The 14,590-nt window shown below is 41.2% G+C and overlaps 1 pseudogene; it reads left to right on the top strand.

Moving 5' to 3' along the window:
- The first annotated feature begins 4,658 nt into the window (after positions 1-4,658).
- LOC113915323 lies at positions 4,659-5,161 on the top strand (annotated as a pseudogene).
- Positions 5,162-14,590: the final 9,429 nt, after the last annotated feature.

Genomic DNA, 14,590 nt, shown 5'->3' with positions numbered 1-14,590 from the left:
TTCAAGAAGCTGAGTAAAACCCAAACTAGATAAAAGTGAAAAATACATCTTAATTAAATGTTTAGAAACCAAAGACAAAGAGAAAGATCTTGAAAGCAGACAAAAATGACACCTTACCTATAAGGGAACACCAATTTTCAGATTTATCGTTTGAAACCACAGAGACCAGAAGAAAGTGACACATTCTACAAGTGCTGAAGGAACTGTCAACCCAGAATTCCATATCCAGTGAAACTATCCTTCATGAATTAAGGGGAAATAAGGACATTCTCAGATGAAGGGAAACTTTTAAGAATTTGTCACTAACAGGTATACCCTTAAAGGTTAGCTAACGGAAGTTCTTTAAACAAAAAGTAAATGCTAAAAGACGGAAATTTGGAGCATCAGGAAGGAAGAAAAGACAGCAGAAAGAAATAAGAATACTTAATGATACACTATTCTCATGAGTTTTATAAGTCATATTTAATGCCTGAAACTAAAATTATAGCATCATTTGATGCTCAAGACAATGATATTTAAAAGTGGGAAAAATGAAAGGACTTACATGGAAATGAGGGTCTCATACTCAGTTGAAGTGGTAGGATGTTGATACTAGTGAGACGGGACTCTATGTATGTGTATATTGTAATACTTAGAGCAACTACAAAAACTATATATTTGGAAAGCATATCTCTCTAAAACACCGTAAATAAATCATGATGGAATTCTAAAAAGTACTTAACCCACAGGAAGGCAAATAAAAAGGAACAAGAACCAGAGTGGAAAAAAAAAAAAAAAACTCAAAACAAATAATAGAATGGCATACTTTAGGTCTAACATATCAAAAATTACCTTAATTACAAATGATCTTCATATACCAGTCAAAAGACAAAATTGACAGAGTGGATTAAAAAATAAAAAACCACCTAACTGTATCCCATGTATAAGAAACTTACTTCAAACTCAGTGTCGTAGGTAGGTTGAAAGTAAAGGATAAAAGAGATATACCATGCAAATTGATCAAAAGAAAGCAAGGGTGTCTATATTAAAATTGGGTAAGGTAGACTTCAGAGCAAAGAAAATTACCAGAGACAGAAAGGGACATTATATAACAATAAAAGGCTCAATCCACCAAGAAGACATCACAAGCCTAAAATGTGTGTGCACAAACAACAAAGCTTCAAACTATGTAAAGCAAAAGCTGACTTAACTAAAAGCAGAAATAAATAAAAACTGTTGAAGACTTCAGTGCTCCTCTCTCAGCAATGATAAAGAACTCATCAGTGCCATGAACCAAAAGGTTATAATTGGTATTTATAGAACACTTCACCCAACAGCAGCAAAATACACATTCGCCGCAATTGCCCATGGAACATAAATCAAAATAAAACCATAAAACAAACATCAACATTTTAAAAGAATTAAAAAATTATACAGAGTATGTTTTCTGAGCACAGTGTAATCAAACTAGATATCAATAAAAGAAAGCTAACGGGAAAATCTTCAAACACTTGGAAACCTAAAAACACACTTCTAAAATTAATCTATTGGTAAAAAGGACATTTCAAGGGAAATTTTTCTAAATCCTAGAACTAAATGATAATGCCTATCAAAAATATGTGGGATACTGGGGCGCCTGGGTGGCTCAGTCGTTAAGCATCTGCCTTCGGCTCAGGTCATGATCCCAGGGTCCTGGGATCAAGTCCCACATCGGGCTCCCTGCTCCACGGGAAGCCTGCTTCTCCCTCTCCCACTCCCCCTGCTTGTGTTCCCTCTCTCGCTGTGTCTCTCTCTGTCAAATAAATTCTTTAAAAATATATATATGTATGTGGGATACTGCTAAAGCAGTGTTGAGAAAAATTTCTAATACTGAATGCTTACATCATGAAAGGAAAGATCTTAATAAGCTAACTTCCTACTTCAAGAAACTAGAAAAAAAAGAGAGTAAAATAAACCCAAGACAAGCAGAAGGAAGTGAGAAGGATTAGAATAGAGATCTGTAAAATTGAATATAGGAAACAATAGAGAAAATCAGTAGAACAAAATGTTGATTGGAAAAATTAGTAAAATCGATAAACCTCTATTGAGACTGATGGCAAAAAAATTTTTAAAAAGAATATAAATCACCAGTATTAGAACTAAAACAGGGTATCATCATTGATCCTGTGGTCATAAGAGGATAATAAAAGATTACCCCAAGTAATTTTTACATTCATAAATTTGACAACTTAAAAGAAATGGAAAAGTTCCTCAAAAACCACAAATTACCAAACTTCAGCCAAGATCAAATAATATGAACATTCTTAAAATCATTAAATAAATTGAATTCACAATTTAAAAGCTTCTGAAAATAATAATAAATAAATACGTATACAGTCTCCTAAAGAAAAAACTCTAGGCCTAGATGGTTTCACTGGAGAATTCTAACAAACATTTAAAGAAAAATTAACACCAATTTACATCATGTCTTCAAGAAAATAGAAAGAAGGGAACACTTTCAGTTCATTTATGAGGCCAGTATTACCCTGATAAGGAAACCAAACAAAGCCAGTACAAAAACAGAAAATTACCTACCCATATCACTCATGAACTTAGATGCCAAAAACAAAAAACTTAGCTAACCAAATGCAACAGTGTATAAAAAGAATTAAACAGTATAACCAAGTAGAATTATTTTCCAGGTATGTGACGTAGTTTAACATTTGAAAACCAATCTGTATCTGTATCAACAAGCTAAAGATGGAAAATCACAATGTATCAATTGACACAAAACATTTGACAAAATTTAACACTCATTTGTGTATTTTAAAATTCAGCAAAATTAGAAGAAAATTATCTCAACAGCTACAAAAAGTCTACAGCTAACCTCATAGTAAATGATGAAAGATTGCTTGCTTTTTCCTAAGATTGGGAACAAAGCAAAGATGTCTGTTCTTACTCCTCTTATTCCTCATACTACTATAAGGCATAGCCGCTGGGATAGGGCAAGAAAAATTTTTAAAAATACCCCGATTGAAAACGAAGAAATAAAACTATTTGCAAATGATGTGACTGTCCACATAGAAAATCCCAAGGAATCTACCAAAAAAATAAAAATAAATAAACCCTCCTAGAATTAATAACTGAATTTAGCAGGGTCACAGGATACAAGATCAACACACAAAAATATTTTCACTTGTATATGCTATAAATATGCAGAAAATAGGGCTGCCTGGGTGGCTCAGTCAGTTAAGTGTCTGCCTTCTGCTCAGGTCATGATCCCAGGGTCCTGGGATGGAGCCCCTCGTTCTCCCTCTCCCTTGCTTGTGCTTTCTCTCTCTCTGATAAAGAAATATAATCTTTAAAAAAATAAATATGCAGAAAATAAAAGCAATATTATTTATAATCGCTCCAAATTAAATAAATAAAAATCTAATGAAACATGCATTGGATATGCATTCTGAAAATTATAAAATGTTGATGAAATTCTGGTGAAAGAAATCGGATAAGACCTAAATAAATGGAGAGATGCAGTGTTCATGGTTGGAAGACTCAACATGGTAAAATGTCATCTCTTCCCAAATTGATATATAGGTTTAATGCAGTCCCAACCAAAATCCCAGAAAGGACTTTTGTAGACATAGACTTCTTCTAAAATATATGAAAAGGCAGAGGCCACAGAATAGCTAAGATATTTTTGATAGAAGAATAAAGTGAGAGGGATCACTCTATCCAATATTAAGACTTACTCTGTAACTACAGAAATCAAGACAGTGTGGTATTGGTGGAAAGATGGACAAATAGACCAGTGGAACAGAGTAGACCTACACAAATATAGTCAACTGATTTTCAACAAAGGTGCAAAAGGAATTCAGTAGAGATAGGGTAACCTTTTCTACAAACAGTGTTGGAACATTTGGACATCTAAAAGCAAAACTAGAACCTCCACCTCAACCTAAACTTCACATCTTATACAAAATGGATCATGGACTTAAATGTAAACTTTAAAACATAAAACCTTTAGTTAAAAAAAAAAAAAAACAGGTGAAGATCTTTAGGATCCAGGGATAGGTATAAAGTTCTTAGATTTGACATTAAAATCATGATCTATAAAAGGAAAAAACTGGACCTCATAAAAATAAATTGAACTTCACCAGAATTTAAAACTTGTGCTCTGAAAGAACATGTGAAGAGGATGTGAAGCTATAGGCTGGGAGGAATTATTTGCAGGCCATATATTTGACAAAGGACTAGTATCTAGAATATATAAATTCTCAAAACTCAACAGTAAAATTTTTTTTTAAAAGTCTGGCATGTAAGGAGTTTGAAAGTTTTCTTCACAAGAAAAAAGCTGAACAAACAAAATCAACAGTTCTTCTCAGATCCATCAAAGAATGGAGATCATAGGGAAAATTGCTGCCCCCAAATTTAGAGAGATGGGCAGGTGGATACAGAGAAGGGCAGCTTACCAGAGCAGAAGCCCAGAAACAGAAACCCTTGCTGGAACCAGTCCTGAATCAGAAAATTTACATTGTAATTGACATACTGCTGGAGGCTCAGTGTACAAGTTTGAGAGTTAAAAGCTCTGGGGTGCCCAGTCTTAGAAGACCACCACATTTTTGTGAATTTTATTAACAGGAGCCCTACCAGGTTCTCATGGTAAAGATCAGAAAAAGATCTCTCGCACAGGTGGAGTTGAGATGGAGGAGTATGCCTGGCAGCCTTGCCCTTGGTGAATTGTAGATGATTGTGGTGGAGCCTTTAGGATGGGTTCCACAGGTGGCAGGACCTCTCAAGCAATCAAAGGTTTTTGCAATTCTCCAGTGGGAGTAAACCACAGACTATGAGGGAGTTTGGCAGCTGTTAAAACCAGGGCTCTGCAGTTGGGAGATAGCTTTACAGTTTGGGGAGGTTTATTTTCCACTATTGACTGCAGTCTGGTTCAAATCAAAGGGAAAGAAGATCCCTGGCACTTCATCACAAGCGGTGCTGTAACAGGAGCCATACTGGCAGCAAGAAATGGACCAGTGGGCATGGTTGGGTCAGCCACGGTGGGTGGCATTCTCCTAGCTTCGACTGAAGGAGCTGGTTTCTTGTTGACAAGATTGGCCTCTGCACAATTTCCTAGTGTCCTCAGTTTGCGGGAGACCCTTCAGCCCAGGTACCATCCTCCCTTTTGGGAAAGTATCGACAATACCAATAGGACTTCTTTCCCAGGATTTCTTTAACAGAATGAGCTGTAGTTCAAGAAGGAATTTGAGAACGTACGTTACAGTCTGTTTTTAAAACCATGGGTGCGACAGCTATGGCCAAACAGGCTCCGAAGAGGCACTCAGCTCTTTTTTCCATTTAAAGGAACATGGCAGGAAGGGACAGATATTAAAAGATGATACCTTTATTTATTCACACTTGGATTGCATTTGTGGTAAAAATAAATGTCTATTATCTTTATAAGAAAATATAATAAATGCTTAGAAGACAAAGGACCAGAGGGCAAAAACAATGAAATGTAACCATCATTTCCTTGGGGACTTCTCTGCGTGTTTTTATGTGTTCTATCAGTCAAACAATAAAAAATTCCTGGAATTCGCTCTTTCTAGAAAGGGAAGGGAGAAAGGGAGAGAGAGAGAGAAAGAGAGAGAGAGAGAAAGAAAGAAAAAAAAGAGGAAAAGGAAAGAAAAGAATTTCATGTTCCTAGCAAGGAGAAGAGAAAAACAGCCATTTTAAAATATGCCTGGAGCATTCTGTTCTTTTTAACAAGGCCCGCCCTCAAGGAAAACTATTTTACCAGAACCTAACCAACAAATGGGAATGGTTGTACTCAAATCCAGCCCACCCTAGCCTTCTATGCTGGGATGGGGGCGGAAGGGGGATACCCAACTCCAGTCCCCCCAGCCTTCCTGTCTTACCTGAGGGAGAGGGGAGAAAAAAGCAAAAACCTAGTCATTGGAAATGTTTTGTTTTTTCTCAAAAAGCTAGGAGTCAGGAACATAGAAACACTCAGCCTCAGTGTCCTGATGTGTTCATGAAAGATATTTGCTCTACTTAAAGGACAGGAAACAATTGCTAACTCATCCAACAAATACATATTAATCACTCACTATGTGCCAGGTGCTGTCTTAGCTGGGTACAATGGTGAGCTAGCCGTGCGCAAGGGAGAAAACTCTGACCCTCGTGGAGTTTACATTCTAGTGTGGAAGGCAAACAATAAGCTGTCAAGACAAATAAGGAAATATTTATTGTATTATATGATGGTAAGTGCTAAGGAGAAAAATAAAGCAGGGAAGAGAGATGGAAGTGGCAGGTGAAATTTTTGATCAGCTGTCCAGTGAAGGCCCCTGAGAAGGCACGTTTAGGTAACAAGTTGAGGAGAGTGAGGTGAGGCAGGCGCTGAGCTCTGTGGATGTCTAGGGCTAGAGCATGACCGGCAATGTGGTGAGTGAGAAAACTCAAAAAGTTCAAAGCATTGTATGTGTGTGCATGTGAGAGAGAAATAATCTGACGTCTTAGGGATTTTGTGGTCTTTTTTCCTTCTGTTTTCTCTAGCTTTTGTCCAAAGATTATTACCTAGAATCAGAGCCATTTGAAGTGACCTAAGAAATCAGGCCAACCTCAAATGATCCCCAGAGAGGCCACATCTGGCCCAGGTTCCAGAGCTAGGAAGTGGCAGGGCGTTCCTCAGTGCTCTCTCCGTGGTCCACGTTCATCCCTGCATTTGCCTACCTGGGAAGCTGGTCATTTGAGGCTCACTGAGAACCCACAACTGGGTTAAGCCAAGTCCAGGTTGTGACCCGGAGACTAGCTTCTCTAAGACATTTCTCAAATGCCAAACACTTTCTTAGCTGAGGATCTGTTTCTGTTCAGCTCTGGTTTCTAATTCTCTTAGTTGCAAGCACGGCACAGTGTCCTTCAGCTTTTTGCCCTCTGCAACACTTTCCATTCAGGAAAAACCACGGATGCCGTGCTTACCCTCAGAGTTGTGGCAGTGGACAAAACAGCACTTGTTCCTCTAACAGCAAGAGTACAGAAACAGCACCCAGGTCTCGTTCAGGTTGGTTGTGTTTGACTTGGTCTGGGTCTGAGGGATTCTCTCACCTATGGCTCTACCTTCCCTCCACATGGTGTCAGATGCAGGCTGTGCGCCACGCATGGTGTCAGAGTGGCTGATTCCAGTCAGAACAGCCCTTGGTGCCATGTGGCACCAATGTAAACAACTGGTTGGTATGGTGTCATGTAGACAAAACAACTCTTTGATGGATTGGGTTTTCACTTTTCACTCAGCTCAAGTTGGCATGAGTCTAGGGTGGTGTCTGCCAAGTATGTGGGCAGGTTGGGGCCCTGCATGAGTTGCTGTGTGTTGTTGGCAGCAGACCCATTTTCCCACTGCCTTTTAGTGGTCTGAAGCACTTGGTGTAGAGGGTGGGGGCAACAGAAAGGAGTTAATTTTGGGAAGCCGATAACTACAATAACTGAGTATGTCAGTCACCTGAAAAAGTCTCAGATGTCTCTCAAGTTTACCTTCTTGTCCAGAGTGGAATTTGCCAGGACTTTGACATTCACCCCAGCCTGTGCCTGTGTGTGACTGACCAGGCTACAGCAAAGGCTTTCTGGAATCTGAGGTTAAGAAAGATGAAAGGCCAGTGCCGCCTGTCTGTCTGCAATGGGCATATTACATAATAATAGCTCTCTCTGATCTTTCTTTTGCATGTTCTTGGTTTCTCCACTTCTTCCTTTCAGCTTTGTAATATGACACCCAGCTGCTTCTTACCTTTGCTGCCTCCCCTCACCTCCCAACTCTCCTCTCTCAGATCCACACAAGGAACACAGACCACTCCTCCTTTGAAGCCTTAAGGACCCTGTCACTTCCCTTAACACGCTGTTTTCTGGACTTGTTGTTTAGTGATGCTGTGGCCACGTGAGGACTGTAAACCAGCCCTTCAACCTTTACAAGGTGTCTGTCTCAGACAGGCTACCTGCCCTAACAGACCCTGGAGGCCCCACCGCAAGGTAGGGACAGGACCTAGAGTTAAATATTTCCTCTGGCGTTTTTTGGCTCCTCTGTAAACTCAAGAGGTGTGAAAAGCAAGAGTGTTGACTTGCATAGGGAGCTTTTACACTTTGTAAGCCCCTGTGGAGGAGGACAACAAAGGACAGCTTCCAGGCCAAGCCCGAAGAGGTGGCATTCTCATTTGTGGGCCAGCTTCTGCGGTCACCGCCGCCTGGTGGGCCCCTCGGGTTTGGCCAGTGATGTGACATCACATCACATCACAGGCAAATGTGATGAGTTGTCACATGAATGACCCATCTTGACATTTGCGGGTCTAAGGAGTCCGAAGCCACAAGCTGTAGGTGTTTTCCAAGTACCCCAAACTTAGAAAACGGATCATTTCCATCACCAATTGACAATTTACTTTATAAAGAGTTCCTGCCTGCTTCCTTTGCTCCTTCCAAGAAGGAGGACTGTGCTTTGAAGCAAGAGAAAATTGCCCTCCACATACCTTTTCTCAAAGGCTCTGCCTGCAGTGAGCAGGAACTCCCTGTCAGGGGCCCCCACCTGCTTGGGCCCCTCCAAGGTGGGGATGGAGATCACCACAACATTTTCAACGTTAAGAAAGGCCAATTATAAAACTGCACAGGCTAACGGCAAGAGAAGCAGCGTCCTTTACTTTTACTTGTAACTCATGAACCTAGTACGTTAACTTGTGGGAAAACAAGATCTGTCTCCTGACAGACTACTTAAAATCATGTAAGTGAGAGGTTATTTTGGTGGAAAAGCAAGGAGCCATAATAAAAGGAAACTTTAGAGAGAAAGGGCAAGATGCTTTGGCAGCTTGCAGCCGTCCCATGACACAGAGCGTCGGGACCTGCACGCAGTCCCAGGGGACTGGCGCACTTCGGGCACTTTTCTCTGGAAATACAAATAACAGGAGATGGATTTAAGTTTTCCAATGTTTCCTTTCTGCCTGCCCCTCAAGAAAGATGTAAGGATGCTCAGTAATGAGGACTGAAGGGAGAGAAGGGGAGTAACCCAAGTAGGAGCGCAGCCTGGAATAGGGCGGGACACAGTAAGAGTGGCAGTTACTCTCATACTCTGGATTGCTTGCTGAATTGCTGTGAATTTCAGAGTTTATTTGAATCCCATTATCCAGAGGCCCTTAAGATGTCAGCGAAGCAAAAGCGTGATTGCCCATTTTACAGACGAATGAATTGGTTACTCGGTTAGTAAGTGGCAGAGCCAGAGCTTGAATCTAGACCTCCGGACTACTCACTAACCTTGAGTCTTTTCAAAATACCAAGCTGCAGGGCTGTTGTGCACTTAAAAGATAAAGTTCTGCCACTCCCACCCCACTCGCAATTATCCCAGATTCTGGGGCTCTTAGACCTACTGGCTGAAAACAACCTCTCACGGGAAAATTAGACTGCCCAGCACCAATGACAAAAAAAATTGATAACATCAAAATTAAACATCTGTCCTAAAAAGACATCATTAAGAATATAAATGGAGAGTCCATAGACTGAGAGAAAAAAAATATACACAGCCAATATCTGAAAAATCCAGGATATATAAAGAAACCGTACAAATCAAGAGTAAAAAGGCAGTGCGTTTATTAAATGGGCAAAAGACCTGAAAACATACTTCACCAAAGGAGATACACAAATGGCCAATAAGCATGTGAAAAACTGCTCAGCATCGTCAGTCACAAGAAAATGCAAATTAAAACCACAACGAATAGCAATGCATACCCACTAGAATGGCTAAAAATTTTTAAAAGTGACATCACTAAAGGCTGCGGAGCACCTGGAACTCTCCTACATTGCTGGGGGCATGTACAAAATGGTATAACAACTTTGGAAAACTGCCAGCGTCTTACAAGGTTACACACACATTCACTCCAGATACTTACCTAATAATAATAAGCGCAACAAAGATTTGTCCATACAAAGAGTTACACACAAATATTCACTACAGCTTTTACTCCTAATAGCCCAAACGAGTAAACAACCCAAATGTTCGGTGATAGAAGAATGGATAAATAAGTCATGGCATGTTCATGAAGTGGAATACTACTCATCACTAAAGAGAAGTAAATGACAGACTCATACAGCAACATGGTAGAATCTCAAGCACTTGGTGTTGAGTTAAAGAAAACCCAAAGGAGTACATACTGTATGAGGCCACTTGTGTGGAACAGAAAATACAAATTTACAGTGATAGAAGTCAGAGAGTGGTTAGGAGGGTGGTAGAATTGATTCGAGAAGGATGTAAGGGAAATTTGGAGGGTAATGGAAATGTTCTCTTATTTTTGTAGTGCTTACATAGGTTGTCTAGAACTGTCAAAACTCTTCAAACTGAACTCTTAAGATCTATATATTTTGTTGTATGTTAATCATATCTCAATAATTTTTTTTTTAAATGGCCCATGCTGGGTTAGCCACAAGGATTATGGCCTTACTCCTTGGAGGCCAATTTCTTCCCCTCTGACTGAAACCTGAGATCTGAGCTAATGAACTCCCCCAGCAGCCTGGGCCTCAGGGGTGAAGGCAATGAAGAGTTTCAGCGAAACAACTCTAACCAAAAGGCCTCTCTGTATAGCGGTGCTGAAAAAGCTGCTTCTCTCTGTCCTTCACCCCAGGGATATACTGACCCCTTACTTATTATCTTCATCTGTTAAAACTCAAAGGGTGAATACCAGAGGTTCTTGCCGGTCATTTCTCACTGTTGTCCAAAAAGGAATAAAGTACAACTCTCTGCAGAGTGCAGCTGGTTTAATAGGACCAGGGTCACCCATCATACTGGGCCGACAGATTCTTCAATGTTGGCATAGAAGTAAGCTCCAATGACAGACTCACTCCTGATTTTAGGATATTCACTGGATCTCACACAGAGATAGACTTTAAAACCTTAGGAAGGGATGATAAGAAAGGGGCCTCCGCGCAAACACATATGTTTCTAGACCAAGGATGCATGCTTTCTGCACAAAGGGTTAGCTGAATGATATTTAAACAGCCCCTGGGGGGCAGGAGTTCCCCAGCCAGGGAGACCCGGGGGCTTAGAAACCGGTCATATGAGGGACAGTCACAAGGATCATGTGCCTACTGATGAATCAACCACTAAACTCTACCTCTAAAACTAATAATGCACGGTATGTTAATTAACTGAATTTAAATAAATACATAAATAAAAACAAGAATCATGTGCCTTTACCCTGGAGAGAATATGGGAAGATGCCACAGCCATTCAAATACTTGAAGATCTATGTAAAGAAGGAAGAAACAGGCCTTATGTATCCAAATGGCAAAACTTCAACCAATGTATAGCAGTCACAAGAAGCTGGATTTTGATGCAACATAAAAAGGACCTTTGTAACAACCAGAGCTGCTTAGCATTCCGTTCACATATCCATTCATTCAGCCTGTAATTTTTGAGGACCTACTGTGTTGTGACATACCAGACTGGCTCTGAAGGATGTTCACTGCAGAACAGAGGACAAGGTGAGACTCTAGATAGTGCAGATACAGGGCAGCAAGAGACAAGCACAGATGAGAGAGCTCCATCAAGAGAGGGAGGGATTAGGGGCGCCTACGGGGCTCAGCCATTCAGCGTCTGCCTTCGGCTCAGGTCATGATCCAAGGTCCTGGGATCCCCCGAGCCCCTCATCAGGCTCCTTGCTCAGCAGGAAGCCTGCTTCTCCCTCCCCTACTCCCCCTGCTTGTGTTCTCTCTCTCACTATCTCTGTCAAATAAATAAAATCTTTATTAAAAAAAAAAAAAATATATATATATATATATATATGGAGGGAGGGATTATTTCCAAGCTCAGCTGAGCCCTCCATGAGGTTTAGCAGTCACTTTGCTCTTCCTCATTTATTCTTTCATCCATTTAATAAATATTCATTGAGCTCTACTATGTCTCAGGCACTGTTCCAAATGCTGGGAATGTAGAGTGTAGGCAAACTGATATGGCATGTCAGTTGGTGACTGGTACTGCAGAGAAATAGGGTTGCTCTGGATCTTTATCTCTCCCTTCAAGCAATCAGTCCCTCTTGTCTTACTGTTGACTATAGTGATCTCCCACCGCACTAGGAAAATTGCCTCAGCCCCCCTCCCCTGCACATCCCAACTACCATCACCTCTTTGCATTCTTACCCGGTTGCTTTCTGACTCAGAGAAAAGAAAAATTCTTCCTCCAAGACTGACCTCTCCAGTTATGTTCTTCCCCTGCTGCAGAGACCTTGCTCCATCGTCTCTGCCAGTCCCCATGCTCCCTACATTTTCTCTCCTCATTTACTGGCCTATTTGAAATTGACAGATTTGTTCATTCCTTGTAGTCTTAAAGCAACATTCCTTGGCTACCCCCAAGAAGGCAAATAAGTTTTAGTCAAGAGCTAGTTGGATTGATAGGTGGTAGTACCTTCCTGAGCACAGTGGCAAAGGGGAGTTCCCAAGATCATGTGTGGACTCACAGGAAAGACAGATCTGATGGGTTATGATGTTACTACCTATGGTCACAGAAAGCGCCTGGTGTCTTGGGTTTCTTGATGAGTACCGGCAGATTCTGTCTCACCCTGACTCTCTCTCTCAAACTTTGTTGACAAACTTCTTAAAAGCTCACGTTAAATTTCTTGCCTCCACTGCTTCACCTCTCCTTTGTTACCTCACCTGCCCCACCATGCTTCTGTCTGCAGATCTGCTCCTGCAGAGAACACACAGTGACCACCTATGTGCCAAAATAATACCTCTCCCCCTTGTGTTGGTATCTTGGTAGCATTAACCACTGGTGTTCCCCAAGGTTATGTCCTTGGCCCTCTGCTCGCCTTCCTGCCACTTGTGCTCTAATAGCTTCTTCTTCAGTCTCCTGCACAGAATGCTCTCCGGAGCCAATGCACATTTCCACCTGGGTCTTGCTGAGCATCACACACTCTTGATGTCCAAAATAGGACTCAATATCCTCTCTCCAAATGCTTCTTCCTCTTGAATATCACTTCATAGTTTATAGTTTGCTGATCTTGCAAACACTCAAGCCACAAATAGTTGACCTCTTCCCCTCCTGGACCTTCTACTTCAAATCCACCACAAACCCCTTTCTGTCAGTCTCACCTCAGAAATGTCTCTTGACATTATCTCCTCTCCATCCTCACTGCCGCTTCCTTGGTTCCAGCACTCATTCTCTCCTGTTATTGAAATGACCTCCTATTTGTCTCCTTTTCTTTATTCTAACCCCCATATCAGTCCAATTCTTATCTTCCACCACTAGAATTACTGTCTTAAGAGACAAACCTTGGCATGCGATTCCCTTAGTTAAAAATGTCTGGAAATTATCCAAATGGCCTTTAAATGGTGTGTGGTTAAACAAACATATCATGGAATACTACCCAGCAATGAAAAGAAACAGACTCTTGGTATATGACACAATTTGGATGAATTTGAGGGAACTAATGCTGACTGAAAAAAGAAAGCCATTCTCAAAGGCTACGTACTGTTTGATTCCCTTTATGTAACAATCACGAAATAACATAGTTGTATAGATTGGTGGTTGCCAAGTATTAGGGCTGGGGGACACGAGTATGGCTATAACACAGTGACGCAGGGGAGTCTTGTGGTGATGGCATAGTTGAGTATCTCGATTATGATGGTAGTTACTCAAGGCTATGCGTGTGATAAAATTGCATAGAGCTGCACACATGCACACACACAGATTAGTGCGCATAAACTGGTGAAACCTGAGTAAGCTCTGTGGGATTGTGGGAATGTCGGTTCCTTGGTTTTGTGCTGTGGATGGATAAGATATTAACCCTGAGGGAAACCAGGGAAAGCATGCATGGGACCTCCCTGGGCCTTCCTTTGCAACCTCATGGGAATCTATGATTGTTTCAAAACTAAAAAGTTAAAAAGTAAATAGATAATTTTTTTAAAGAACACAAAAGACTTCAATGCTCCCCATTTTTCATAAAATAGAAACTCCTTTGTTCAACACTTAAGGTTCTTAACAATGAGTCTCATTTCCCATTGCTCCCCCTTTTAGAACCTTCATTCATTCCTTGAGTAACCATGGGAAGCCCATGATGGGCTGGGACACTGAAAATATAATGGTCAACAAAGAGATAAGGCCTCTGCCCTCAGAAACTTACAGTCTTTGGGGAAAACAGCCAGTTAAGGGCGCCTGGGTGGCTCAGTCGTTAAGCGTCTGCCTTTGGCTCAGGTCATGATCCAGGGTCCTGGGATCGAGTCCCACATCGGGCTCCCTCCTTGGTGGGGGGCCTGCTTCTCCCTCTCCCACTCCCGCTGCTTGTGTTCCTGCTCTCACTGTGTCTCTCTCTGTCAAATAAATAAAAAAAACCTTTAAAAAAAAAAAAAAACAGCCAGTTAGGCAAGCAGTCCCACTGACGAGGGCAAGTGCTGCAATTGGGAAGTACAGAAGGCTGTCTCAGCCACTCCCCTCATCATTCCTTTTCATGCATGCTGTTCCCTTTGCCCAAAATGCCCTTCCCTGTCCTAGTGAACCTCCACTGTCTGCTTCTATGAAATCTTCTCATTCATTCACTCATTCATTCATTCATTCAGCAAATATTTACTGAGTGCCATCCCTACATCAGGCCCTTTTCCACGCCTTGGGGCTGCGCTGTGGACAACA

The sequence above is a fragment of the Zalophus californianus genome, chromosome 11 (assembly GCF_009762305.2).
Source record: "Zalophus californianus isolate mZalCal1 chromosome 11, mZalCal1.pri.v2, whole genome shotgun sequence".
Taxonomy (NCBI): Eukaryota; Metazoa; Chordata; class Mammalia; order Carnivora; family Otariidae; genus Zalophus; species Zalophus californianus.
This window is presented reverse-complemented; position numbering and strand designations above follow the sequence as displayed.